The 16631-nt window shown below is 47.0% G+C and overlaps 1 long non-coding RNA gene across 1 annotated transcript in view; it reads left to right on the top strand.

Annotated features, from left to right (window-relative positions):
* Positions 1-15578: 15578 nt before the first annotated feature.
* The window catches only part of LOC119269846, a 2590-nt gene continuing 1537 nt past the window's right edge, over positions 15579-16631 (top strand). The window contains exon 1 of the long non-coding RNA XR_005133765.1: positions 15579-15674. This is a non-coding gene — a long non-coding RNA (uncharacterized LOC119269846). The remainder of the gene's footprint in view (positions 15675-16631) is intronic.

The raw sequence follows: 16631 nt of genomic DNA, 5'->3' as shown, positions 1-16631 counted from the left end.
ATGCCTCTACTTGACTAGCTTGTTAATCAAAGATGGTTAAGTTTCCTGACCATAAACATGCATTGTCATTTGATGAACGGGAGCACATCATTAGGAGAATGATGTGATGGACAAGACCCATCCGTTAGCTTAGCATAATAATCGATAAGTTTTATTGCTATTGCTTTCTTCATGACTTATACATATTCCTTTGACTATGAGATTATGCAACTCCCGAATACCGGAGGAACACCTTGTGTGCTATCAAACGTCACAACATAACTGGGTGATTATAAAGTTGCTCTACAGGTGTCTCCGAAGGTGTTTGTTGGGCTGGCATAGATCGAGATTAGGATTTGTCACTCTGGGTATCGGAGAGGTATCTCTGGGCCCTCTCGGTAATGCACATCACGATAAGCCTTGCAAGCAATGTGACTAATGAGTTAGTTGTGGGATGGTGCATTATGGAACGAGTAAAGAGACTTGCCGGTGATGAGATTGAACTAGGTATGAGGATACCGACGATGGCATCTCGGGCTAGTAACATACCGAATTACCAATGACAAAGGGAATAACGTATGTTGTCATTACGGTTTGACCGATAAAGATCTTCATAGAATATGTAGGAACCAATATGAGCATCCAGGTTCCACTGATGGTTATTGACCGGAGATATGTCTCGATCATGTCTACATAGTTCTCGAACCCGTAGGGTCCGCACGCTTAACGTTCGATGACAATTTGTATTATGAGTTATGTGTTTTGGTGACCGAAGATTGTTCGAAGTCCCGAATGAGATCACGGACATGACAAGGAGTCTCAAAATGGTCGAGAGGTAAAGATTGATATGTTGGACGATAGTATTCGGACACCGAAACGATTCCGGATCGTTTCGGGTATTTTTCGGAGTACCGGGAGGTTACCGGAACCCCCCGAGAAAAGTAATGGGCCACTATGGGCCATAGGGGAGAGAGGAGGCAGCCCACAAGGGGTGCCCCCCCCCGTGGGAGTCCAAATTGGACTAGGGGAGGGGGCGGTGCCCCCCTTTCCTTCTCCTCCTCCCTCTCTTCCCCCATTTCCCCCCTCCATGAGAAGGAACTAGGACATATGCCCATGTGTTGCAACGAGAGAAGGAAATGACGCATCCCTAACTCTTTAAGTAAGGGATGTCATCGTCGCTCTCCTTTCATCTGGCTCATGCACAGCCTAAGAAGATATTGCATTGTTTAGACAATATTGGTACCAAAGAAAAATCTATTGACGAATGAGGAAGGCCAGATGCCTCTGCCTAAAGAGGATAGTTTGTACGACAAAAAAACCAGCAGTTGCTGCCTGAACTATACATTCAAATCAAAACCTAATTTAATCTGATGGGGCCAATATAACCAGTAATTTGCATGAAATATATAGTCAATTTGTCCACTAATGATCGAAGAGTGCAGTTTTAACAGACTGTCCAATCTACATAAATCATGACCATGTTTTCTATATTTCCTAACTAAACAACATTGTCTGACCATTGGTTCAGGCATATACTGACTCTAATACAAATTGCAAACTGCTGACAAGTGTGGACCTGTCGTTGGTTTTTGGTGACCACACAAATTTACTTGAGTGAATAGATTTCACTCATAGTGATAGTTCCAGCCAACAACGAATAAAGTAGTCTCATTGGCTGTAAACGGCCAGCAGTCCAAACAGATGTCGGCACCAAAGGAGCAGTACTGAACATCATCATAAGAAGAAATATCCTGAGAGTACTAAAAATGAACAGTCAAAAACATGAACGAAGATAACACGACACACACTTAAATGATGGGGAAAACATGATCTGTTACTTACAATGTAAAAATTAAGTTCTCTGTTCACTGGTGCAAACACATTATTGCCACACTGGGCATAGGCTTGTCGCTTTGCAAGCTAAAAAACGTTTTTGTTGGTAATACCACATAGAGCAGAATATAGACAACTAAATCAAGTTAAACAATTGGCATGTTTAATCATTTAATATCATGCACTGAAGAAGGGACAATGCCAATCTTCAAAGGGCACTTATCCTTGATAGAATTCTCCAGTTCACTTGCACCGTGAATGGACTGGAACAACATATTAGATACCTTTATCCAATCACAGAAGCTCTTGATGCCATTCTCTAGTATATGACTGGTCACATTCTGAATGCTTTGTATCTATGGAAGAAGAAAATATGTTGACACAGAGCAAGATAAATAACACCTAAACATAAGTAGTAGAGGATGCTCGGGTCATCTGCTTTCAGATATGTCATGTTCACTGTCATTATCTTTGCAACTTGAAGGATCTTTTGGATTAAGTGAGCAAGCCCACTTGTGATTCCACTGATATTTACCTTCTGAATTAACCATGGATAACAAACTGAAGTGTGTTTCCCCTGCTTCAGTGTTCTCATCACCACCTGACAGCGATGTTCGACTGCGCATTGACGAAGGCATATATGCAGTTTCCAATCAGGCAAAATAGATCATATAAGTTTGACTTGGATGATTTGGAGTCCATGTTCTTCTTTTTTTCCTCAACCAGCTGCATGTACCATGTTGCCTTCTTACTGTCTCTCAGCTAGCATAAGTTATACAGTATAATACGTTTCATGCCCTTTTCAACCAGATTTTAGCTAAATGAGATGTGATTACCTTCTCTAGCTCCTCCATGTGTGTGATATTCTGCATCTTTGAGCCTCTATCTGTTTGCTTGTTGCGTTCAGTTTTGCATTAACTTTTCATAATGCTGATGAGATTACTTATCTCTTCCTCCGCTGCCCACAAAGCTGCGACTGCCTCTAGGAGTGCCTTCGTCGCCACGTGCATCGTACTCTGCGGTCATCGCTGCAGAGACGGTTGCACTCAGGAACCTCCCCACGGCGTCCTCCCCATGCACGTCTGTCATACCAAGCTGCAGTGTACAAGTGGGGCCTCCAGGACGCTCCTACCGGGGTGCCCGACCATATCGCCATCTCAGGATGACGCAGGGAGATGGTGTTGGAAATATGCCCTAGAGGCAATAATAAAAGCATTATTATTATATTTCCTTGTTCATGATAATTGTCTTTATTCATGCTATAATTGTGTTATCCGGAAATCGTAATACATGTGTGAATAATAGACACCAACATGTCCCTAGTAAGCCTCTAGTTGACTAGATCATTGATCAACAGATAGTCATGGTTTCCTGACTGTGGACATTGGATGTCATTGATAACGAGATCACATCATTAGGAGAATGATGTGATGGACAAGACCCAATCCTAAACATAGCGTAAGATCGTATAGTTTGTTTGCTAGAGTTTTCCAATGTCAAGTATCTTTTCCTTAGACCATGAGATCGTGTAACTCCCGGATACCGTAGGAGTGCTTTGGGTGTACCAAACGTCACAAAGTAACTGGGTGACTATAAAGGTATACTACGGGTATCTCCGGAAGTGTCTGTTGGGTTGACAAGGATCAAGACTGGGATTTGTCACTCCGTATGACGGAGAGGTATCATTGGGCCCACTCGGTAATGCATCATCATAATGAGCTCAAAGTGACCAAGTGTCTGGTCACGGGATCATGCATTACGGTACGAGTAAAGTGACTTGCCGGTAACGAGATTGAACGAGGTATTGGGATACCGACGATCGGATCTCGGGCAACTAACATACCGATTGACAAAGGGAATTGTATACGGGGTTGCTTGAATCCTCGACATTGTGGTTCATCCGATGAGATCATCGAGGAGCATGTGGGAGCCAACATGGGTATCCAGATCCCGCTGTTGGTTATTGGCCGGAGAGTCGTCTCGGTCATGTCTACATGTCTCCCGAACCCATAGGGTCTACACACTTAAGGTTCGGTGACGCTAGGGTTGTAGGAATATGTATATGCAGTAACCCGAATGTTGTTCGGAGTCCCGGATGAGATCCCGGACGTCACGAGGAGTTCCGGAATGGTCCGGAGGTAAAGAATTATATATAGGAAGTGCTATTTCGGGCATCGGGACAAGTTTCAGGGTCACCGGTATTGTACCGGGACCACCGGAAGGGTCCCGGGGGTCCACCGGGTGGGGCCACCTGCCCCGGGGGGCCACATGGGCTGTAGGAGGTGCGCCTTGGCCTATATGGGCCAAGGGCACCAGCCCCAAGAGGCCCATGCGCCTAGGGTTCAAGGAAGGGAAGAGTCCCAAAAGGGGAAGGCACCTCCTAGGTTCCTTGGGGAGGAGGGATTCCTCCCTTGGCCGCACCCCCCCTAGGAGATTGGATCTCCTAGGGCCGGCGCCCCCCCCCCTTGGACTCCCTATATATAGTGGGTAAAGGAGGGCCTCTCAAAACACGCCTTTGGTGCCTCCCTCTCCCTCTCCAACACATCCTCCTCCTCCATAGTGCTTAGCGAAGCCCTGCCGGAGTACTGCAGCTCCATCACCACCACGCCGTCGTGCTGCTGCTGGAGCCATCTCCCTCAACCTCTCCTTCCCCCTTGCTGGATCAAGAAGACGGAGACGTTACGCTGACCATACGTGTGTTGAACGCGGAGGTGCCGCCCGTTCGGCGCTAGGATCTCCGGTGATTTGGATCACGTCGAGTACGACTTCCTCATCCCCGTTCTTTGAACGCTTCCGCGCGTGATCTACAAAGGTATGTAGATGCAATCCAATCACTCGTTGCTAGATGAACTCATAGATGGATCTTGGTGAAACCGTAGGAAAATTTTTGTTTTCTGCAACGTTCTCCAACAGTGGCATCATGAGCTAGGTCTATGTGTAGTTCTCTTGCACGAGTAGAACACAATTTGTTGTGGGCGTTGATGTTGTCAAATTTCTTGCCGCTACTAGTCTTATCTTGCTTCAACGGTATTGTGGGATGAAGCGGCCCGGACCAACCTTACACGTACGCTTATGTGAGACCGGTTCCACCGACTAACATGCACAAGTTGCATAAGGTGGCTAGCGGGTGTCTGTCTCTCCCACTTTAGTTGGAGCAGATTCGATGAAAAGGGTCCTTATGAAGGGTAAATAGAAGTTGACAAATCACGTTGTGGCTTTCACGTAGGTAAGAAAGCGTTCTTGCTAGAACCCTATTGCAACCACGTAAAACTTGCAACAACAATTAGAGGACGTCTAACTTGTTTTTGCAGCAAGTGTTCTGTGATGTGATGTGGCCAAAGTTGTGATGAATGATGAATGATATATATGTGATGTATGAGATGTTCATGCTATTGTAATAGGAATCACGACTTGCATGTCGATGAGTATGACAACCGGCAGGAGCCATAGGAGTTGTCTTTATTTTTTGTATGACCTGCGTGTCATTGAGAAACGCCATGTAAATTACTTTACTTTATTGCTAAACGCGTTAGCCGTAGTAGTAGAAGTAATAGTTGGCGAGCAACTTCATGGAGACACGATGATGGAGATCATGATGATGGAGATCATGGTGTCATGCTGGTGACAAGATGATCATGGAGCCCCAAGATGGAGATCAAAGGAGCTATGTGATATTGGCCATATCATGTCACTATTATTGTTTGATTGCATGTGATGTTTATCATGTTTCTGCATCTTGTTTACTTAGAACGACGGTAGTAAATAAGATGATCCCTCATAATAATTTCAAGAAAGTGTTCCCCCTAACTGTGCACCGTTGCGACAGTTCGTTGTTTCGAAGCACCACGTGATGATCGGGTGTTAGATTCTAACGTTCACATACAACGGGTGTAAGACAGATTTACACATGCAAACACTTAGGTTGACTTGACGAGCCTAGCATGTACAGACATGGCCTCGGAACACAGAAGACCGAAAGGTCGAGCATGAGTCGTATAGAATATACGATCAACATGAAGATGTTCACCGATGTTGACTAGTCCGTCTCACGTGATGATCGGACACGGCCTAGTTAACTCGGATCATGTTATACTTAGATTACTGGAGGGATGTCTATCTAAGTGGGAGTTCATTGAATAATTTGATTAGATGAACTTAATTATCATGAACTTAGTCTAAATTTTTTACAATATGTCTTGTAGATCAAATGGCCAACGTAGTCCTCAACTTCAACGTGTTCCTAGAGAAAACCAAGCTGAAAGACGATGGCAGCAACTACACGGACTTGGTCCGGAACCTGAGGATCATCCTCATGGCTGCCAAGAAAGATTATGTCCTACAAGCACTGCTAGGTGACACACCTGTTCTCCCTGCAGAACAAGACATTATGAACGCTTGGCAGACACGCACCAATGACTACTCCCTTGTTCAGTGCGGCATGCTTTACAGCTTAGAGCCGGGGCTCCAAAAGCGTTTTGAGAGACACGGAGCATATGAGATGTTCGAAGAGCTGAAAATGGTTTTCCAAGCTCATGCCTGGGTCGAGAGATATCAAGTCTCCGACAAATTCTTCAGCTGTAAGATGGAGGAAAACAGTTCTGTCAGTGAGCACATACTCACTATGTCTGGGTTGCATAACCGCTTGACTCAGCTGGGAGTTAATCTCCCTGATGACGCGGTCATTGACAGAATCCTTCAGTCGCTTCCACCGAGCTACAAGAGCTTTGTGATGAACTTCAATATGCAGGGGATGGAAAAGACCATTCCTGAAGTATTTGCAATGCTAAAATCAGCAGAGGTAGAAGTCAAAAAGGAACATCAAGTGTTGATGGTGAATAAAACCACTAAGTTCAAGAAGGGCAAGGGAAAGAAAGCTTTCAAGAAGGACGGCAAGGGAGTTGCCGCGCCCGGCAAGCAAGCTGCCGGGAAGAAGCCAAAGAATGGACCCAAGCCCGAGACTGAGTGCTTTTATTGCAAGGAAAGTGGTCACTGGAAGCGGAACTGCCCCAAATACTTAGCAGACAAGAAGGCCGGCAAAACAAAAGGTATATGTGATATACATGTAATTGATGTGTACCTTACCAGTACTCGTAGTAGCTCCTGGGTATTTGATACCGGTGCAGTTGCTCACATTTGTAACTCAAAGCAGGAGATGTGGAATAAGCGGAGACTGGCAAAGGACGAGGTGATGATGCGCGTCGGGAATGGTTCCAAGGTCGATGTGATCGCCGTCGGCACGCTACCTCTACATTTACCTACGGGTTTAGTTTTGAACCTCAATAATTGTTATTTAGTGCCAAGTTTGAGCGTGAACATTGTATCAGGATCTCGTTTAATTTGAGATGGCTACTCATTTAAATCCGAGAATAATGGTTGTTCTATTTATATGAGAGATATGTTTTATGGTCATGCTCCGATGGTGAATGGTTTATTCTTAATGAATCTCGAGCGTAATGCTACACATATTCATAGTGTGAATACCAAAAGATGTAAGATTAATAATGATATTCCCACATACTTATGGCACTGCCGCCTTGGTCACATAGGTGTCAAACGCATGAAGAAGCTCCATACTGATGGACTTTTAGAGTCTCTTGATTACGAATCATTTGACACGTGCGAACCATGTCTCATGGGTAAAATGACCAAGACTCCGTTCTCAGGAACAATGGAGCGAGCAACCAACTTATTGGAAATCATACATACTGATGTGTGTGGTCCAATGAGTGTTGAGGCTCGCGGTGGCTATCGTTATGTTCTCACCCTCACTGATGACCTGAGTAGATATGGGTATGTCTATTTAATGAAACACAAGTCTGAGACCTTTGAAAAGTTCAAGGAATTTCAAAGTGAGGTTGAGAATCAACGTGACAGGAAAATCAAGTTCCTGCGATCAGATCGTGGAGGAGAATACTTGAGTCACGAGTTTGGCACACACTTAAGAAAATGTGGAATAGTTTCACAACTCACGCCGCCTGGAACACCTCAGCGTAATGGTGTGTCCAAACGTCGTAATCGCACTCTATTAGATATGGTGCGATCTATGATGTCTCTTACCGATTTATCGCTATCTTTTTGGGGCTATGCTTTAGAGACTGTCGCATTCACTTTAAATAGGGCTCCGTCGAAATCCGTTGAGACGACACCGTATGAATGATGGTTTGGGAAGAAACCTAAGCTGTCGTTTCTAAAAGTTTGGGGATGCGATGCTTATGTCAAGAAACTTCAACCTGAAAAGCTCGAACCCAAGTCGGAAAAATGCGTCTTCATAGGATACCCTAAAGAAACTATTGGGTATACCTTCTACCTCAGATCTGAAGGCAAGATCTTTGTTGCCAAGAATGGATCCTTTCTAGAGAAGGAGTTTCTCTCGAAAGAAGTAAGTGGGAGGAAAGTAGAACTTGATGAAGTATTACCTCTTGAACCGGAAAATGGCGCAGCTCAAGAAAATGTTTCTGAGGTGCCTGCACCGACTAGAGAGGAAGTTAATGATGATGATCAAGATACTTCTGATCAAGCTCCTACTGAAATTCAAAGGTCCACAAGGACACGTTCCGCACCAGAGTGGTACGGCAACCCTATCTTGGAAATCATGTTGTTAGACAACGGTGAACCTTCGAACTATGAAGAAGCGCTGGCGGGCCCGGATTCCGACAAATGGCTGGAAGCCATGAAATCCGAGATAGGATCCATGTATGAAAACGAAGTATGGACTTTGACTGACTTGCCCGTGGAGCGGCGAGCCATAGAAAATAAATGGATCTTTAAGAAGAATACAGACGCGGATGGTAATGTGACCATCTATAAAGCTCGGCTTGTCACTAAGGGTTATCGACAAGTTCAAGGGGTTGACTACGATGAGACTTTCTCACCGGTAGCGAAGCTGAAGTCCGTCCGAATCATGTTAGCAATTGCCGCATTCTACGATTATGAGATATGGCAAATGGACGTCAAAACGGCATTCCTTAATGGTTTCCTTAAGGAAGAATTGTATATGATGCAGTCGGAAGGTTTTGTCGATCCTAAGAATGCTAACAAGGTGTGCAAGCTCCAACGCTCAATTTATGGGCTGGTGCAAGCATCTCGGAGTTGGAACATTCGCTTTGATGAGATGATCAAAGCGTTTGGGTTTACACAGACTTATGGAGAAGCCTGCGTTTACAAGAAAGTGAGTGGGAGCTCTGTAGCATTTCTCATATTGTATGTAGATGACATACTTTTGATGGGAAATGATATAGAACTCTTGGACAGCATTAAGGCCTACTTGAATAAGAGTTTTTCAATGAAGGACCTTGGAGAAGCTGCTTATATATTAGGCATCAAGATCTACAGAGATAGATCAAGACGCCTCATAGGTCTTTCACAAAGCACATACCTTGATAAGATATTGAAGAAGTTCAATATGGATCAGTCTAAGAAGGGGTTCTTGCTTGTGTTGCAAGGTGTGAAATTGAGCTCAGCTCAATGTCCGACCACGGCAGAAGATATAGAAGAGATGAGTGTCATCCCCTATGCCTCAGCCATAGGTTCTATTATGTATGCCATGCTGTGTACCAGACCTGATGTAAACCTTGCCGTAAGTTTGGTAGGAAGGTACCAAAGTAATCCCGGCAAGGAACACTGGACAGCGGTCAAGAATATCCTGAAGTACCTGAAAAGGACTAAGGAAATGTTTCTCGTCGATGGAGGTGACGAAGAGCTCGTCGTAAAAGGTTACGTCGACGCTAGCTTCGACACAGATCTGGATGACTCTAAGTCACAAACCGGATATGTGTATATTTTGAATGGTGGGGCAGTAAGCTGGTGCAGTTGCAAGCAGAGCATCGTGGCGGGATCTACATGTGAAGCGGAGTACATGGCAGCCTCGGAGGCAGCGCATGAAGCAATTTGGGTGAAGGAGTTCATCACCGACCTAGGAGTCATACCCAATGCGTCGGGGCCGATCAAGCTCTTCTGTGACAACACTGGAGCTATTGCACTTGCCAAGGAGCCCAGGTTTCACAAGAAGACAAGGCACATCAAGCGTCGCTTCAACTCCATTCGTGAAAATGTTCAAGATGGAGACATAGATATTTGTAAAGTACATACGGACCTGAATGTAGCAGATCCGTTGACTAAACCTCTCCCTAGAGCAAAACATGATCAACACCAGAATTCGATGGGTGTTCGATTCATCACAATGTAACTAGATTATTGACTCTAGTGCAAGTGGGAGACTGTTGGAAATATGCCCTAGAGGCAATAATAAAAGCATTATTATTATATTTCCTTGTTCATGATAATTGTCTTTATTCATGCTATAATTGTGTTATCCGGAAATCGTAATACATGTGTGAATAATAGACACCAACATGTCCCTAGTAAGCCTCTAGTTGACTAGCTCGTTGATCAACAGTTAGTCATGGTTTCCTGACTGTGGACATTGGATGTCATTGATAACGAGATCACATCATTAGGAGAATGATGTGATGGACAAGACCCAATCCTAAACATAGCATAAGATCGTATAGTTCGTTTGCTAGAGTTTTCCAATGTCAAGTATCTTTTCCTTAGACCATGAGATCGTGTAACTCACGGATACCGTAGGAGTGCTTTGGGTGTACCAAACGTCACAACGTAACTAGGTGACTATAAAGGTATACTACGGGTATCTCCGAAAGTGTCTGTTGGGTTGACACGGATCAAGACTGGGATTTATCACTCCGTATGACGGAGAGGTATCACTAGGCCCACTCGGTAATGCATCATCATAATGAGCTCAAAGTGACCAAGTGTCTGGTCACGGGATCATGCATTACGGTACGAGTAAAGTGACTTGCCGGTAACGAGATTGAACGAGGTATTGGGATACCGACGATCGGATCTCGGGCAACTAACATACCGATTGACAAAGGGAATTGTATACGGGGTTGCTTGAATCCTCGACATCGTGGTTCATCCGATGAGATCATCGAGGAGCATGTGGGAGCCAACATGGGTATCCAGATCCCGCTGTTGGTTATTGGCCGGAGAGTCGTCTCGGTCATGTCTACATGTCTCCCGAACCCGTAGGGTCTACACACTTAAGGTTCGGTGACGCTAGGGTTGTAGGGATATGTATATGCAGTAACCCGAATGTTGTTCGGAGTCCCGGATGAGATCCCGGGCGTCACGAGGAGTTCCGGAATGGTCTGGAGGTAAAGAATTATATATAGGAAGTGCTTTTTCGGGCACCGGGACAAGTTTCGGGGTCACCGGTATTGTACCGGGACCACCGGAAGGGGCCCGGGGGTCCACCAGGTGGGGCCACCTGCCCCGGGGGGCCATATGGGCTGTAGGAGGTGCGAATTGGCCTATATGGGCCAAGGGCACCAGCCCCAAGAGGCCCATGCGCCTAGGGTTCAAGGAAGGGAAGAGTCCCAAAAGGGGAAGGCACCTCCTATGTGCCTTGGGGAGGAGGGATTCTTCCCTTGGCCGCACCCCCCTAGGAGATTGGATCTCCTAGGGCCGGCGCCCCCCCCCCCTTGGACTCCCTATATATAGTGGGGAAAGGAGGGCCTCTCAAAACACGCCTTTGGTGCCTCCCTCTCCCTCTCCAACACATCCTCCTCCTCCATAGTGCTTAGCGAAGCCCTGCCGGAGTACTGCAGCTCCATCACCACCATGCCGTCGTGCTGCTGCTGGAGCCATCTCCCTCAACATCTCCTTCCCCCTTGCTGGATCAAGAAGAAGGAGACGTTACGCTGACCGTACGTGTGTTGAACGCGGAGGTGCCGTCCGTTCGGCGCTAGGATCTCCGGTGATTTGGATCACGTCGAGTACGACTTCCTCATCCCCGTTCTTTGAACGCTTCCGCGCGTGATCTACAAAGGTATGTAGATGCAATCCAATCACTCGTTGCTAGATGAACTCATAGATGGATCTTGGTGAAACCGTAGGAAAATTTTTGTTTTCTGCAACGTTCTCCAACAGATGGGGAGCGGCGAGGCTGGCTTCATGGACCGTCCGCTTGGTGTGGCTCATGGAGGATTACAAGCACATGACACCGCCGATTGGTGTGCTCGGCGTCGCCGCGTGGACGGCAATGCTGATGCCCTGGTGCGGGCTCGGTGGAGGAAGGGATCCCGATGATGATGACTTGGGAATCACTCGGGTCGGCCTCGACCATTGTTAATACAGACTTGTAATCCTGTGAGGCTGCGATCTCACGGCTGGGTAGGAACGTAGGAGAGGACGGTGATGGTGCCCACGGCGGTGTGTACCTACGTAGTGCCGCCGCCTCCCTATCCCCTCGTCGACGCTGGCTATCTGCAACAAAGTGGAGCACATCCTGAGCTACGATTGAAAGCCTATTGCCGTCCGGACCTTCGCTTTTGATCTCGTGCTCACCTCGCTGGACCGCGTCGAGTGCTTTGGCGATCCCCTGTTTGTTTTGGAATTGGATCCGAGTTCTGGTCGACCATGGTGTCACGATAGGTTTTCTTCTAGCGATGGATTTGGACGAAGGATGCGAGGTCGGGTAGTACACTTGGGTCTTCTTGCTCGTAGAAAGGAAAAAACATACTTTTAAATCTCAGCCGTCAATCTTTATATGAAAAGCATAAAATCAATGGATAGAAAAGAATGACTTATGGAGAACTATGAAATCTTCCGTCTTTTATTATTAGGTAAAGATAAGAGGGGCCGAATCCTACTAGGACTGGGAGTCCTAGTAGGACTCCCCCCACTTGGCGTGCCCCTTAGGGCCGCCCTCCTCCCTCTCCCTCCTTTATATACGCGGGCAGGGCACCCCTTGGAGACACATCAATTGTTCCAAGCTGTGTGCGGTGTCTCCCTCCACGATTTACTCCTCCGGTCATATTTCCGTAGTGCTTAGGCGAAGCCCTGCGCGGATCACATCACCATCACTGTCACCACCCCATCGTGCTGACGAAACTCTCCCTCGACACTTTGCTGGATCAAGAGTTCGAGGGACATCATTGAGCTGCACGTGTGCTGAACTTGGAGGTGTCGTGCGTTCGGCACTTGATCGGTTGGATCACGAAGACATTCGACTACATCAACCGCGTTAACCTAACACTTCCGCTTTCTGTCTACGAGGGTACGTGGACACACTCTCCCCCTCTCGTTGCTATGCATCTCCTAGATAGATCTTGCGTGATCGTAGGATTGTTTTTGAAATTGCATGCTACGTTCCCCAACACCTTGTTCCATGTCCCTTTACAAAAAAAAGAATAGGATGAATTTCTACAAAAGAATTTTTGTCAATGGCAAGCCGACTAGCAGAGATTAGACTTTTGTTGGCTTTAGGTATATGAAGAATAGTATTTAAGCGAAGGTCACGGTCTGGGGTGTGAATAGCCGAATGACCAATGTGTTCAATAACCATACCTGAACCACTTATAGTATGAATCTGCTCGTTGCCGGTGTAGCGGGCACGCATGGTCAGCTTCTCTAGATCACCCATGATGTGGTCGGTGGCACCACTGTCCAGGTACCAGTTGGTGTCTACCCCGTATTGTGGAGTTGCAAGGTTGGCCGACTTCTCCTCCAGACCCTGGTAGGACTCATCATAGCGTTTCCAACACTTCCATGCTGGGTGGCCCATCTTCTCGCAGATCTGGCACTGCACCCTGGGAGTAGAGGCATGGTAGCTGTAGTTGCCTCCGCTGACGCCGTTGTGGCCGCCGCCGTGTCCGCTGCCACCCTCGTGACCGCCTGGCTTAGAGTAGCCACGGGCGTGATCACTGCCATTGTCGCCTTTGCTTGCAGCCACGATCACCTCTCCCACCATCGTTTTTGGTGAAGCGGCCTTGAGTGGCGGCATTGGCAGAGGACAGCGATCCTCCACCAAGGAGATTCATCCTTGTCTCAAAGCTGAGCAGCTGCAAGAACAGCTCGGCCACGGTGACTGGTTCCACCCAGGAGCACATGGCGGAGACCACGGGATCGAAGTCTTCATCGAGCTCGGCCAAGATATGGGAGACGATGTCCTCCTTGTCCACCTTCTTCCCTGCAGCGATCAGCTCGTCGCAGAGGGACCTGATCTTCCCGAGTTGCCCTTCTGCAGATTGGCGAGGGCGATCCTAACGTTGATGGTGTGAGCACGAGTGTGAGAGGCAACGATCCCCTCCATCGTGTTCCAAAGCTCTGCCAAGGTGTGGCATGATGCAACCTAGATGGCCATCTCACGAGGAAATGTTGTCAGAAGATAGGAGAAGACTTGTTGGTCTTGCGCACACCAGTTTCGAAAGTCAGGGTTCGGCGCCTTCGCCGTGGTCTTGCCATCAGATGAGGCCACCTTAATTTCCATGGGTGGTGCCGGTTGGTCGATGTTGAGGTACTTTGCCATCTACGCTCCCTAGATGGGCTTCTCGGTGGCGGCGTGAACAAATGGAGAGGAGGGGAAGAAACTTGGGATGTGTTTGGTTGCCTGCATACGCCTTGACCAGGCCCACGCGGGAAGAATCCGGCCTGTTTTGTTGCGTGTATACACTGTTGGGCCTGCATAGCATGGAACTTATAGCATCTCTGGGCCTGGCTCGCTGGAAACGCTCAGATCGGCAGTTTCTTGCGAGCAAGGCAGAGGCGAGCGCAAGCGAGCGGGCCCTTACACGAGCGGAGACGGGAGGGATGCGAGGTGATTACGTGAGGTCTTCTTCAACCTCGAGTAAGCTTCTATCTAATCTCCTATCTTCCTTGTCCCTCTGATCTACACAACGGTGTTTCGATTCGAGGTAAGCTCTACACGAAAAAGATGCACCTCGATGCTACGGTTCCATTTAGGCGATCGGTTCATAGTTTCATCGGCCGTAAGTTCTTAATTTCGTGTTCCCGTTTGGAGCTATTCTGGACGAATTTTGTTAGATTCGTCGCGCACGATCGATCATTTGAAATTTCCTTTCACCAGCAGCCTAATCTCTGATTGCTCTGATACCATATAAGAAAAGAGGCGTGGAAACGTATACAATCTCTGCTTGAACGCGTTCATGTTATATAGCAGAAAAAGGATTACAATTGGCGCAACATGTTACTAGGCTTTGCTCTACTCCAAGCTATACATGGATAAGATCAACCCTTAGCCAACAACCCGCTACATACATATTACACGCAAGCACATAATACAGCCCTGACAACATGTCACATTGCACCAACCTATACAATTTCACAAGCCTATCATCTAACAGTGCCGCCACGCCTCCGCCTGCTGGTCTGTATCAGCGAAGGTGCTTCCTAATCCATGATGAGCACAAACGTGAACAGTTGCAGTTGTGCAAGCAAGCGAGATTTGATGGGTTCTCCTCACCGGATCGTATAAGACGAGCGTCGTTGAAAGAAAGAAACATCTTGTGGTGCGCCTCTAGCGCGAGCCACAGCCACTGCTTCAGGAGGGTACGTGGCCGATACGCATTGCTCGAGCGATCTACTTTCCGCTCCACACTCCACACTGCAGTTGCTCGTCATGTGGTAGCAGTGGACCCGACGCATTGACCTGGCTAAGGGCATGGCCAATGGGCCACGCTGGACGGGCGCCCCATGTGCCACCTCCTCCTGCCGAGTGCCACATCAACCAAACCTGTGGCTTGCAGATCGAAACGGGCTCCTGCAGAAGAACTCGCTTCTTCGCTGATGAAACCAACGAGGCGGCCGCTGGGGCGACGCGGTGGGAGGTCCGTCGCTCCGCTCGATTCGGGACCACACTCGCCCAACAAAATCCCGCGAGCGAGAGGGGAAGGGCGTGAAAGAGAGAAGGGAAGGGCGGGAAGGGGAGAAGAAAAGGGCGCGAACCAGGGAGCGGAGGCGCGGCGCGCGAACCAGCGGAGAAGGCGGCGCACCTCGTCCTCAACCTGCCGTCGACATCCGACTGCAGCTCTTGCTGCAAGGTACGAGTCTAGTTCTTCCCCTGCTTCTTCTTGTGGTCATGGCCAGATTTATTTTGCTCAGTAAACTAGGCTAGGGTTCCAAGAACGGATCCGTTCCAAGAAGATTGATTCCCCTGTGTGTGATTTTGGTTCAATCTATTTGAGTCAGGCAACCATGCTTGTGGAAATCCTGAAATCCCCATTTTTTTTCTTCTTAGCCCTGAGAGAAACATGTCAGATCAGCCTTGGTACTCTGCTCTTTGCAATTGTGAAGAGAAAATTATGCTAATTAGCTAGGTGCAGATGCAGATGGCTAGGTGCAGATGCTGATTTGCTAGCCCTGAGAGAAACGTGTCAAATCCTGAAATCCCCATCTTTGTTTTTATTTGCTAATGGCTAGGTGCAGATGCTGAATTCTTTTGCTAGATGTACTAGTAGTTGGTATATTATTAGACTAGCATAATCACAGGGATGCTGGTACTATTAGTTGTTGTACTAGGTGCAGATGTTGAATTCTTTTGCTAGACTTACTAGCCTTATTCAGGAAATGTGACTGCCATCAAGATGTTTTGGTATAGAGTTAATTTGAACAGAGTTCTGACTGTTATAACATCTATGTACGTTGGTCAATTTGGTCCCTTGTGCTAGCTGCATATACTGATAAAGAAAGAGTAGTGCTAGTCTGCTGAAGGTGCCATATCCGTGTTATTTTTTTTCTTTTTTTGAGAAATAGCTGGTAGGATTAAGAGCTTAGAACACTTGGACACTTTGCTATCTTTTTATTGTTCTTTGGTAGTTCCGAGTATGCTATTTGCACATGAATATTATTCTTCCCATCCAAATTATAGTTTCATGTGTGTTGTGTGCATAATTCTTATTACTTGATTTTTAAATTGTAGCTCAACTTGCAATATGTCACAATTGAGTTCCGATGAGTTCGAAGATGATACCATTGACCCAACAGAAATTTTCTCTCTA

The sequence above is a fragment of the Triticum dicoccoides genome, chromosome 3A (genome assembly GCF_002162155.2).
Source record: "Triticum dicoccoides isolate Atlit2015 ecotype Zavitan chromosome 3A, WEW_v2.0, whole genome shotgun sequence".
NCBI classification, from domain to species: domain Eukaryota; kingdom Viridiplantae; phylum Streptophyta; class Magnoliopsida; order Poales; family Poaceae; genus Triticum; species Triticum dicoccoides.
The sequence above is the reverse complement of the archived record's forward strand: the minus strand, read 5'-3'. Positions and strand labels throughout refer to the sequence as shown.